The following is a 13907-nucleotide window of genomic DNA, read 5'->3' as shown; positions in this document are numbered from 1 at the left end:
AATAATTGAGTTTACACTCTCTAGAAGACTGCCATAGAAGGGAGAGGTGATCTGTTTGAGGAAAGTCAACTGAACAGCAGTGAAATGAAAGAAATTTCTAAGTGTCAAACATTCGTCAACAGACTCAGTCATGATAGGCGATTTCAAGCCTTTGTTCGGTAACAATTAAAAAAAAAAAAAATCAATATTGACAATTAAGCCTTGCAGAATATGTCCAATTGAAAATTGTAGCTGTATTGAAAATGCCGAGGAGTGACTTGGAGCAGTTACGTATGAAATTAATCACAAAATAGCCCGGATCTGTTTTTTTAGAGGTAACACCTCAAAAGTACCCAATATTCATTTTTCATAATACTTCATGGACCTCGAAAGGTAGTTTTGCGGCTTGCATCGAACGGAAATTTATGTGACCCAGAAATATCTGTTTTATACTCTTTTTAGGATGAGCTTTTATAAACAATCTACCAATTTCGATGAAGTTCAAGGAAGTTGAGTGGGTGTTGATTTTGACAGATTGCTTGTCAATAGACATGGTAAACCCTTTTGTCAAAGGTGACATATATTATTAGTAGAAAACTAGAAGCCATCCACTTTTAATATTGCCATCCGTTTTCTAGCCAAGGTAATTACATTCTAATTTGAATGCTGCTAACAGATCTAAGTCGTAAACTTACGACTCGAAATTTTGAAAAGCAGGATTCATATTCCCAATTTACTGATTTTAACTCGCTGATATCAAACTCGTGAGGCCCTCTTATCAGTCTCCGTTTTCAAACGCCTTAAGAATTTCTTAGATTTGGAACCAAATTTGGAAGGTGAGTATTTACACAGTATAACTAATGATCCTATGGCAACCGAGCTTGATAAGAAGTTTTGCCAGAATTTGGTGCCTCATCGCCCTTCTGACCTTGCATTGGTTGTAATGAGAGTCACACTAAGTTCTAACTAAAGCTTATTTAAAAATTTTCACTATTTATCATGTAATTATATTGTTAGTAACTCTTTTAACTTCCCCACCATGGCCACTGGGAAAACTGAGAGGTAATAATCTTAAAGGCATTACACAAACATAACGTATATGAATACAAACTAAACTCAGGCATAAAATATCACATCATGCAACTCGGCAATCACTACAACCCGGATCCGAAAGGATTATTTTTCCAGATCTCTGGCATATCCATCAAATGATTCCGTCCACGCAAGTACTTTTGCTACCGACAACAACTGATGTAATCAAAAGCTCTTAAAGCAATACGCAAATTCATTCATATTTGTGTGCTAACCAGAAGATGGAATAAGTTTTGCGGAGGAAACCACAATCGCCTACTCTTCAATTATATAATTCGATGGGCCAGTTAAAATCAACGGCTGTGTTTGAGAATAATTTTACTTCCCCCGTTGGCCACGAGCATGGGTAAAGAAATAAAAGGCATGTCCTTTCTTTTTGATGCAGTATACTTACGAGTGGTTCTTGTCCAAAATTCAATTGTTACACTAAAGGCGGCAGGAAGTTACTACTTGCTAAGATAATGCAACAATCCACAACTTGGAATTCTACTTGTTTCGGAGCTTTGTCCACTAGAAATGACCTTTGGTTAGTTTTAATACATTCCTTGAGCTTAATTCCTTGTAGACTTGAAATCAGTTGTCTTAAAGAGCATCGACCATATCTTTAGTGGTTTATATCATTCTTTACATGGTTTTTTGCATTTGTATCTTGTATTTATTATATAATTTTTTTAGTTGGAGGGCCAATGAATTGTAAATCTTTGTGATTATCATCATGATCTTGTGCTATTTCTTAACTAACCAAGGCATTTCCGTATTACCTACTGAAAATAGTCAACGGTTATGTGGTACGGCGCCTAATTGACCTTCTTCTTGTAGAATAACCTTCAGAATTTTGTCAACCCACTGATCGGACAAAATACAGGGAAGAGTCACGTTCTCATTTAAATACAACTGCTCAAGCGGATCGATCAGAGAATCATCATAGTTGATAATTATTATGCTGACGAACTGATCAGGGGCTGATACTCGTAGGTAAACCTTACATTTTTAATATGCAAGAAAAAGGAAGAAAAAAAAACAATCATCTAAGAGTGGGTAGCATGTCTGTACGAGAAACACATTACGAGGCTTAAGTACACATTCACGGTGAACGTTATCGATTTTTTAATATGAATTCAGTCGACAGGCTTTTACACTTAAGGGCCATTCTGTCTTTAAAAAGAACAATACGCAGTTAAAACCCGGAAACTCTCAAAACAACAAAAGAAAAAGGAAGAAAAAAAAACAATCAACTAAGATTGGGTAACGTGTCTGTACAAGAAACACACTACGAGGCTTAAGCACACACTCACGGGGAATGTTATCGATTTTTTAATATGAATTCAGTCGACAGGCTATTACACTTAGGGGCCATTCTGTCTTTAAAAAGAACAATACGCAGTTAAAACCCGGAAACTCTCAAACCTTGGAGGGTTTTAATGAAACAAAGTAGTTTTGGCAGAATTTGGGTATGGTACAAGGCGTGAAACTCAATACACTCTGTTTCAAGACAAAATTTACCAATTCTGAGGTTATTATGCTAATGCCTCCGTTTAGGTCTCCTTTGATCTTCCGACATGCCAAATGAACACACGACTGATTGTTTATCAATTTCTGAACAAGATGTTAATCTTTTGCACCCTCATTTAAGTCCACTGAAAGTTATGATTGTTTGCATTCGTTCATCTCCAACAAAACAAGTAAATGATATTGGTCGCGTTTTATTGCATATAGTCTTCTCAATACTGGTGAATTTGCGAAGATTGATATTTTTTTAAGCTTGGATGTGCTAGCAACACTCTAACGCGGGCAAGATTAGAAAACTCCGCCCACTTTACAGGTCAATTAGAAACAGCAGGATGCGATAAATTACACTTGCTCAGTCACTGAAAGAAAGCTAATTGTTTCAGATATTTTTATCTGCGAAGATGGTCAATTAATGTGAGCACGAGTAAATTCAAAATAAAAGTAGTGTGATACCTTAAGGACGTTGAAAGGTTGCTTCTAAAATTAATTATTTTGCCAGAATTTTCCATATTTGAAGATACTTGTTGAGTCCTGTGAAGAGGAAAACAATTCAGAAGCTCCAAAGCCACAAGTGAACGAGATCACAACGATATACTGTTTTTTCTAATACAAAAGAGTGACGTTTAACATGACGTAGTCTTGCATACTCCTTGAAAGACTTTGTATAAACTTCCTCAACCCTGGAGCCGGACCACCAGACCAAACTACCCAAAAATCATAATACATTTCACTGTGGAGATCAATCAAAACTGAGTTATATATGACTTTACAACTCAAAACATTTAAACCACCCGTCAGAACATCTTTAAGTTTCAGTGATCTTACGCGGAAATATCGTTCATGCACATCATACTATTATAAACTCTTCTGAAAATTTCTACGGCCAAAATGGAACATCTTTGCACTTGAAAAAGCCTCCATGTGATCAGTTTAGGGATCAGGACAAAGGTACCCTTATTGTCTAATTGATTTTTACTTTTGCTCTAACTCGGAATAAACGTGCCATAACAAATTTGCATAGACCATCTGACCATCTGACCATCAGAGTCAATGAATCCGCTTTTGAAACTGTCATCGATTTTCAGTAAATTCATCGCGTAAAATTATCGATCATCGGGCATAACAAATTTGCATAGACCATCTGACCATCTGAGTCAATGAATCTATCGATTTTCAGTAAATTCATCGCGTAAAATTATCGATTATCGGGTATAACAAATTTGCATAGATCATCTGACCATCAGAGTCAATGAGTCCGCTTTTGAAACTGTCATCGATTTTCAGTAAATTCATCGCATAAAAGTATCGATTATCTGGGCATAACAAAATTGCATAGACCATCTGACTATCAAAGTCAGTGAATCTCGCTTTTGAAACTGCCATCGGTTTCAGCAAATTTATCGCGTATAGTGATCGATTATCATTGTTTACCAACAGAATGGGTTTTCAATGGAAATTCAACCTTACGAAATACTTCCGCGCAAGAGAATTTAAACTGACTTTGTTGTCATTATTATGTAAATTCAAAGGGCAATTCGATTTTCATTTCATTTTCGGATGTTCATATAAAGCAAAAACAAGCGAGAAATAAAGAATCTCAGAGTCTTCATCAATTGGCCTTGCTTTATAAATAATTGGCCTTCTCCCTCGGAACATCTTACTCGGAGGACATATTACGAGAAAAAGGTTTTCCCAAATTTATTTTTGCAGGATCATGCGAGGTAGGCCCCCAAATGATTTGGTAGATGGCAATTAATATCAAAATTCATCAGTCAAGATCGCCGGGAAGTCATAGATAATTTAAAGCTGCTTTTGTTCTCGAGAAGTTACCATTTTGTCCACTGTTAGTCTCCTGGTCGACTATCCACGCGTTTGGTCTTCATCTGCGTCCTAAACAATGACAAGCGCTGAGGGCCCCTATCGTTCATCAATGGTCGCCAATTGTGTGCTCAACGCATTGTTATCCTACACCGCCATCACATTGAACATCATAACAATTTACGCAATGAGAAAAACCTCGTCGCTACCGAGGCCGTTAAGGACATTTCTGCTGAGTCTTGCTATCTCAGATCTTGGTGTTGGTATATTTGTACAACCTTATTACGTTGTGCTTTTAGTTAGAGGGTTGAAAAGCGCCGATCCTGTTGACGAATCAACGAATAAAGCCATGCTTGCCATCGCGGATACCCTCTCCATAGATTCAATTCTCAGTGTTTTCGCCCTCAGCATGGACAGATTCCTCGCTGTACATCTTCATCTCAGATATCAGGAGCTTATCACTCACAGACACTCTGTTTTGGCTGTGATATCAATCTGGATGTTCAGTGTATTTCTTGGAGTATCTGGAAATTTTTGGATGCCTCCCTCCCTTCTGATTTTCCTTCCTGTTGTCCTTGGGTTCTGTTTTATGTGCACAGGATTAGTTTACTGCAGGATTTATTTTGCTGTACGGCGCCACACGAGGGAAATTCAGTCCTTGCGAGTGCGGCAAGCCGAGCAGGATGACGGTGACATGGACCAAGCCGCAAGGATGAGGAAAATTGCCATTACTACATTTTACGTGTATCTTGTGTACTTGGTCTGTAATTTGCCTGAATACTGCACTCATATTGCTGCTACTGCCACTAACGAGCCTAGCGTTGCTTTGAAAACTTTTAGGTTTTACAGTTGGACTCTTGTGTGTATGAATTCATCGCTAAACCCCGTTATTTACTGTTGGAGTATGAGGCACATTCGACACACCATCATTAACACTCTCAAAAATATACACCCGTGCGGAAAGTGAGCGACACAGAAAAATAACAAGTCGATTTGCACCTGACAGTTATTATGTGAGTGGATACAATAACACAACTTGATAAGCTTTTTGAACTAACAGCCTGCATAAAGTAGTAATAAAATAGTTTACTTGTAATATTCAAAATTGATCTCTAGTAATAAGGACAAAATCACCGTAGGGAGCCTGTCTAAACGAGAATATTGGTTCAAATTTTGCTGTTGCTCCTCTGCTAACGACATTGGCACAGAAAATAAGTGCTTTGTATTTATGATAGCCTAATTTAGATGCAACATGAAAAGGCACACATCAAAACGTGTCGGTTGCTATTGTACATATCTTAAAAGGAAATTTCTACGTAATTTGAATACAAATGTTAAGCATGGTGATAATTGGAATTAGAATAGAGAGCTTCAGCTATCTACGTTTTCTAGTTCTACAATATATTAGAGAGCTATCACATAAAAAAAAACAAGCAAATAACACCTCAATTTTCATGACTCAGTAATTTTGCATCGATGGAAAGACAAAGAACTTTTGACTGATACAGCGTTGTCGCTCAGCCAAAAACCATATAATTAAACTTTGAATTGACCTTTTAGTTGCTTCCACAGTAGACGCCGACAACTCCCTGACGAAATGAATTCAAGGAAAGTGTTTTTTTTTTTTAATTCTGTCGCTTTTCCTCCAGTGGAAGCTTTTATATTTTCATTTTACGCTTTTTTAAAGGTTGTTTTACACTTCGGGTTTACAAATCTTGAAACAAATAAAGATCCAGATTTTATTATCTGACCCATCCTTCCCAAACGAATCCAAATGACATTCGATACATACGTCTCAGAGTTCTCGCAGCAGTTATTGGACATAAACAAATAAGAGGAAACCCACTAACCGGATAATGCCTAGAACATTTGTATTTATAAAAGTGTTTATTTGGCATCGATTATGTAAAAATCAGAATCATCATGAAACTTAGGCTCGGCCAAACGCTATCAAAATTTCAACGCAAGATCTTGCAACGTTGTTGCGCGCAACGTGTTCCACACCTTTGGCCACCCCATTAAATTGTTGGTTGGTGTTGTTTCAAGTGGTGAAGTTTTTGGTGCCACACTTTTGGATGTTGCAAAATATTTCTCTCGTTTGGCCAGGTTCTTCACAACATTTTTTATCGCACGATCCAACAATGTTGCGTTGAAATGTTGCGTGCGTTTAGACGGGCCTTGAAAATTTTATTCGGTTTTAAGTACCCCAGAGGACTTAGTGATCATAGTTGGATCAAATTTCTTTAGTTATGAGTAATGCACCCCTTTGTTTTGTTTGTTTTTAGGTTTTGTGAATGGCACCCATCCTTACAAAATATTTCGGTTTAAATTGACCAAACATACCCGCAGTTTATTGACATTCAAGCCAACCCTCCGCCTACACAACCCACAGCTTATTATACCAAACAACCCTCTACCCACACAAAACTATTATTAAGAAGTCTGCATTTCGATTTTTCCGTTTTACAGTGCTCGATACATAAAAGTAGAACGCGATATATACTGAGTTAGGTGTTTCCTAGGGGCAGAAAAGTGAGGTTGATTATTTCCGCTGAAAAATCGGTCTCGACATGTGCAGCCATCATAATCTACTTCACATACGTATATCATAAATGCATTCGGAGACCAATTAATCCTTTTTTCTCTGAATAAATAGCGCGAGGCTTGTCTAGTCTGTAAAATTCTTTCATCGTAGAAGAAGCCGAACTAAACCTGATCACTCAACTATTTTACCCGAAAATGAACACCCAACATAATTTTTTTATAAAAAAAAAATACATAAAAAGTTAATATACAGAATAAATCCAAAGTCTGACTAAACGTTCATAATTTAACTGAATAAAGCTGCCGCGATCAGATTAAACAAATGATAGGCACCTCAACATGCTGAGTGGGTGATGATATCCGTTCAGGTCGTCTTGAGAAAAATATCTATTATGTGTATAGTTTCGAAAACTTCCCGCAGCTTCATGAATGTTTAATAGGGCAGACAGTAGTGTCTACTAAAGTCAAAATATAGGAAAAGCTTGTTCCGCATTCAAATCAGTTTCACTCCCTGAGTAAATAAAAAGACCATAAAAATCATTTAAATCAAAAGTTGCCCTGAAAAGGAAAATAATTAATTTCTTCCAGATAATATACTTTCTTGTTATCACTACGAAAACATAAAAATGTATTCTCTTGAATATATGCTCAGTTCACTCGCAATTGGACTGAGAAGAAAAAAGGACTTTTATACTGCAAGCGACAGAGATGTCAATGAACCAAAACATAAATTATGTTAAAAACGTCACAACAGGCTCCTCTTCCGAGAAATGTCTTAAAGGAGCAAACTTAATTAAAGCAGAAATAATAATTATGAGTATTCTCTTAAATATATGCTCAGTTCACTCGCAATTGGACTGATACTGCAATCGAGAGAGATGTCAATGAACCAACATATAAATTATGTTAAAAACGTCACAACACGTTCCTCTTCCGAGAAATGTCTTTAATGGAGCAAACTTAATTAAAGCAGAAATAATAATTATGAGTTTGAACGTTTTCTTCCTCGTCTTCGGCCACTCATACAGATATACAAACAGAATGCAATAAAAGTATAGTACTTGACTTAAGCCAAAGTGCACTTCTTCTCTCAGTACACTCTTTACTAAAGCTTTCTTAATGGGTTTCGGGCGGCGATTGTTTATTCATTGGAAAAAGCTAATTTTAAGAAGGGCAGGTGAACCCGCTTTTGATTGAATTTACTAGTACTCACAACCGGCTGCGATGAATAATGTGATTTTAGGGAAAATAAAACAGTTCAGAATTATTCTCTTTTTCTCATGATTAAGTTTTCCCACAAACTCATGAAAATAACATAAAAAAGACATTTGAATGTAATCCTAACTTTCGAAAATTTCAGTCCAATATTTGATTCCTACTCTGAGGTCTAAAATCGGTTTTCACCTCGCCGCTATGCTAATGAAATATAATGAAAATCCGGCACGTATTTTACAAACTGAATTTGACAAACTTCATTCAAAAAGAAAGAAGAAAAACAGTCATTGAAATATTATAAGATATCAGCGATGGAAAAATTACAGAAACTTCTCCTGTTGATCTTGATTTTGTGAGGATAGAAAAAGGCATAGACTTGACGTGGTATCAGCAGATAAAAGGGTGCGGTAATTTTAGTATCAAGCAAACAAAACGAATTCTTAAGATTAATTTCTGTGAGCAGCTGTTCATCATTAAAGCGGACCATGTTCATCAGCCCGAGAACGGTGCTGGAGACAGTACTGTAAACATCTCTGTGGCAACGCTCACAGCAGTTTTCTTTACGACCACAGAATGGAAATCTCGTACATCGTTAATCTCATCTTGAACGCCTTCAAATCCTTCACCGTCATCAAGTCCAAGACTTCACGCGATAAGGACAACTTCATCCTTACCGGCTCCTTTCAAAGTCCTTGACTGACTGGTTGACTGCCTTGCTGACGGACTGTTGACTGACTGGTTAATAGACTGGTGCCTGACTGGCTAGCGACTGGCGACTGGCTAATTAAACGGTTGTCTTATACTGGCTGGCTGACTCACTGGTACCTGACTGGCTGACTGACTTGTTGACTGACTGGCTGACTGACTGATTGAGTTAATGGCGACTGACTGTCTGACTAATTGGTTAAGTGTCTCACCGGCACCTCAAGGCTATCTGATTGGCTAACTGATTTACTGACCGAGTGGTGATCCGCTGGGGAACTGACTGGCTGACTGACTGACTCACTGACTCACTGACTCACTGACTCACTGACTCACTGACTCACTGACTCACTGACTCACTGGTACCTGACCAGCTGAGTGACTGGTTGACTATCTGGTTAACTGACTGGTTCACTGAAGGACTTATTGCTTACTGACTGGCGTATGACTGGCTGACAGACTGGTTCACTGATCACTCGCACCCGACTTGTTTTTAAGCCTGAGTTGAGCTCTACAAGAGCTCGCACTTTTCACTTTTTGGCCAAATTTTGCAAAACTCATCGCATTTCAGCTGGATTTTAATGTTTTCTTAAAGATTTCAAGCCCATGAAATAAAAAAATTTAATCTCGGCTTTTTTGCACATACTTTCTGCAAATAGTGTTTCGCAAGCAGTTTCTGACCTTATCGCTGGTTTGTTAGCTCAGCCATTATATATCCCTACTTATTGTCATTCGGTCCAAGCAAAACACTGCAGACGGCGATACCTTGGCATCCACCCCACTACTGGTCATGATATGTACTCTGTGCACCGCTTCACATCTCGGCGTCATGGCTTTGAGTCTGGACAGTTTCCTGACTGCTCATCTCCATCTCAGATATCAGGAGCCTTGTTGGTGCAATGATCTTATTAGGGACCTTAAACAGTTAGGACGGCAACGCCAAGGAAGACGTCGATTAAAAAATGAATTTCTATTTTTAATCAGAATTTCGGAAATGGCTGCACGTATTTACCATCTCATACGGCGCCACAACTCAACCTCAACATAACGTATAAAAGTAGCGTTGAGTTCTAAATGGAAATCAAAATAATTTGCCATCACGGTTTCGGTTCAAAGACGACGCAAAGTTTGCAATGGTGATCTCATGTTGTTGTTTTGCAAAGGACGGCTAAGAAATGTACTAAGTTTTAAAATACACGTGCGGAGCTATTGTTCTGCTAACTGGTTTTTTTTGGTTTTTCCACGTCCTCGTTGCCGTCGCCGTCGTGGTTTACTTAAGGTCTCTAATGTGGATATCAGGTGTTGGCATTTCACTAGTTTGGACTTGGAGGAAGGCATGAACAGCTTTCTGCTTTGTCGCAATAATTTGGAGTCTTTGTTTCGTTTACATCACAATTGTTAATTTTAGATTATATCAAGCTATAAAACGGCACAGAAACCAACTTTACGCTGACTTACAGGTACAGCAAGTAGAACAGCATAGCCACCTAGAGAGTGCTACAAAGTCAAGAAAATCTGCAGTCAGTACACTGTAAGTATATCTTGTAGTTTTAGTTTGTTATTTGTAGCATGATTTTCATTGTAAGACGTAAAAGTGCAAACAATTTCCTTCTCTAATCCTTACTGATTCCTGTTATTTACTGTTGAACGATAAGACCAATTCGTCAAACCATTATGGACGTACTGCGGAACATATTCCCATGCAAGTCGTGACCAGAGAAAACCGGAAAGAAAAACTTTGTTGATTGGATTAACTCAAGGGTAACCTCGTTATCAAATGGTGGATTTTTATCGCAGAATATTCATCATCTAAAATGGTTTCAATCATTTGTTCTTGTCATTAATACTGGGGACCTTAAGCAAACCACGACGGCGACGGCAACGAGGACGTGGAAAAAAGAAAGATCTAATTGGCAGAACAATAGCCCAGCACGTGCGTTTTAAAATTTTGTACATTTCTTTTTCACTAAAATTTGCGTCGTCTGCTAACCGAAACCGCGACGACAAATTATTCGTCTTCTGCTAACCGAAACAGCGACGACAAATTATATCAATTTCCATTTGGAACTGTTCGCTACTTTTATACGTTGTGTTGAGGTTGAGGTGTGGCGCCGTACGAGACAGTAAACACATGTAGTCAATTTCCAAATTCTAATTAAAAGTAGAAATTAATTTTTTAATGGACGTCTTCCTTGGGGTTGCTGTCTTGATTGCTTAAGGTCCCTATTGATATCAAAAGATTCGCCATTACGGCAAAAAAGAACAATAACAACACATGGTATCCAAAGGGAAACTCGACTTGACTGAAGCTAATGTGTTATTTATCGTTAGCTAATGCGAAATATATTGCCTTTATGAAAAGGTAATTTGAAATATGATACTTTTAGTCATGTGAATCAGGGGAAGGAAAAGCATCACACACAGTGTTGAAGTTTGATTGCTGAGTAAAGCTTTCGCCCAACCAGAGGAAAATTATAGCAAATCTAAAGCCTTTTAACAAAGGACTTCTCGTTATTAGACAGACATGCTTCACGCAAAGCGATATTTGAGCCCTACCTTTTTTTCCGCACATAATGACAAAATATGCGGGAAATAAATGACAATTTAATTGTGAAGACTTAATCCGAGTAGAGATGGTCAGGCGAAGCCTTCCAAATACGCCACTCATGGGTGCCGAGTAATGTACTCATCTAGGCCTTCAGTGCCTCGCAAGTTTTTCCCCTCATCTGTAGCCGTCAGCCACTCTTATCAACTTGTGTTCCTATTGGTCAAGCCGTGTTTACGATACGATGATCACGATCATACTTTGCGGCACACTTCGTACTTAGGTGCGTCTCCATGGTTAGAGGTAGTTTGAAATTCAGAGGTTTTTTCTAGGCGATTTTTGCAGAAATTTTGAGTGTAGTGACTGGTTTAAATGATAAGACAAGATTTTCCAGTTGATTGGTTGATTTCACAGCGAACCGGCCAAGTCGCTACCTCGTGTCTCAAAAATGTCTGTACCTATAAGCGATCAGAAAAATTTCACTAATGATCGTCTACCTGTTTTTCTTGACTAAAATAATAAACCGGAAGGCATATGCTTTTAATTCACTGCCGCTTTGATGAGGAAGCATCAACGCTTTTAAAAGAAGTTTAATTGAAAAAAAAAGAGGATTTCTTTTTTAAGGAAAATTGTTTTCTACTCCCCTAAGACAGTTTAGATGATGCTTAGAAACCCAGGAGCAAAGCTAATATATAGTCTCATTAAAAAGAAACCCGCAAGACTATTTAGTTTATCTGAGCAACATATGATCATCCGATAGACCTCATCAGAACACATCTTCCAAACAGTCTTCACTTCAGTTCATTTTTTACATAGATAGTCTTAATTTGGTTCTAGAGACCCATAATGAAACCCGATTTCAATCTAATGGAAGAAACAGCAATCACTTGAATGGATTTGATCAATATTGATCTTGTTTTGAATACATTTTTAATACAGACATCATGTTGAACAGTTAAATAATCATCATCACCAAGCCTTACGCTAATGTTTGTAAATTCATCGCTGAATCCTGCTATTTATTGGTGGAACTCTATCTTGGCAAGTTCTGCACTACATTTTAACATCTGATTTCCACGTCATTCCTTCGAATGGAATTTTTCAGTTGAGTATTGAAAGTAATCCAATTGCATCCTTTGTAATTCTTAATCGTTTTAAATAAGTTGTTTGTTAATAGGTTTTTAACTATATTATATTGTTAGGCCTTTTTTAATAGTTCCATTAGAAAATAGTTGATAGGTTATTAATTGTTTCCCCAATTAGTAGAGGGTTTCCTTAACCCCATCGGCTAGATATTTCAAGACACATTAACAAAGTTTATGTATGTATGTATGTATGTAGGTTTCATTTTATTTCGCTACGTGATTGGTCCACAAAAATCGCGCCACTTTCCTCAATCAATCAGATTCAAAACCAGAACCAATCGTGACTTTATCACCCACGTTCTCTTGAGCTATGAGCAGTTTACTTGTTTTTACTTTAACAGTATTTACCTTCGTGCAGACTAACTGAATTGATTGCTTTCGTTTGGGTTTTACTACACTTACTCGGAATATGCAGTAAGCAACTAACCGCTGGCGTTTCATTTCCGTACCTACTGACTAGAAATTACGTTCTTAGCTTTCCATCCATTTCAAGAGAGTTCAAGTAGCAGTTCTTTAAACTCATAAGAAGAGTGATAAATTGGAAAGATTAAAGAAAAGCTCAGAAATCCGAGTTTTTGTGAGGTTTTTAATTAAACAGACTAAACAGACGATATGCTGCATTAAAGTAGAATCCCTTCATTAGCTGACGGTTTTATCTTTTATTTATCCACAGGCGGCCCAAGCGTACTGTGTGTGACCCAGGTTTCAGTCCGGCGTGTGACTTTGGGTGTAAAGTTCAGTAAAGGCAATAACTAACATATTTTAAAGATCAGATTTCAAGCGTACGAATAGGCCGTTAAAAAAAGGAAAAAAATATAAAAAAAGATAACAAAAAGTTTCAAAGGATAATAAAAGCGAGGAATAAAACAAATGCAGTCTCCCTACCTTTTTCCCGTACCTGCTTTGTTGCCAACGGTCGTTTAGACGCTGTTTTGGCGACTTTCTTTGTAACGTGTGTGGTGCTACCGGTCAACTGTGTATAAAAAAAAACTCAAGGCTGGAAACTTCAACCGGTCCCGAACACCAACCGTCGCCACTTGCAGCACAGGTAGCCCAGGCTCTGCCACAGGCTCTTTCACAGTGAATAATTAAAGAGTTTGTATAGTGGTTTAGTTGGATTACGAAGGTAAAACTTTATTTCTTTGATTATTTCACACAACTTACAAATATCCTCTTACCCGGGATACCTTGTTAGAAGACTATGGGGAGGACCCGTTGAGAGAGATTTGACTACGTTCCAGGTTGACCGCGCATTAACGGTCTCTCAGCTGCACAAGAAGTTCCTTCCACGCATTAGAAAAATTCAGAACGGCCGTTAATTTAAAATTCTCGCTGGATTGGTTGCTCGACAAACCGAC

General features: G+C 37.8%; 1 protein-coding gene across 1 annotated transcript in view; it reads left to right on the top strand.

Annotated features, from left to right (window-relative positions):
* The window catches only part of LOC111324731 (alpha-L-fucosidase), a 78084-nt gene that overhangs the window by 55664 nt on the left and 8513 nt on the right, over positions 1 to 13907 (top strand). The window lies entirely within an intron of this gene.

Source organism: Stylophora pistillata, chromosome 10 (assembly GCF_964205215.1).
Source record: "Stylophora pistillata chromosome 10, jaStyPist1.2, whole genome shotgun sequence".
NCBI lineage: Eukaryota > Metazoa > Cnidaria > Anthozoa > Scleractinia > Pocilloporidae > Stylophora > Stylophora pistillata.
Note: the sequence above shows the minus strand (reverse complement) of the source record. Positions and strands in the feature narration are given on the sequence as shown.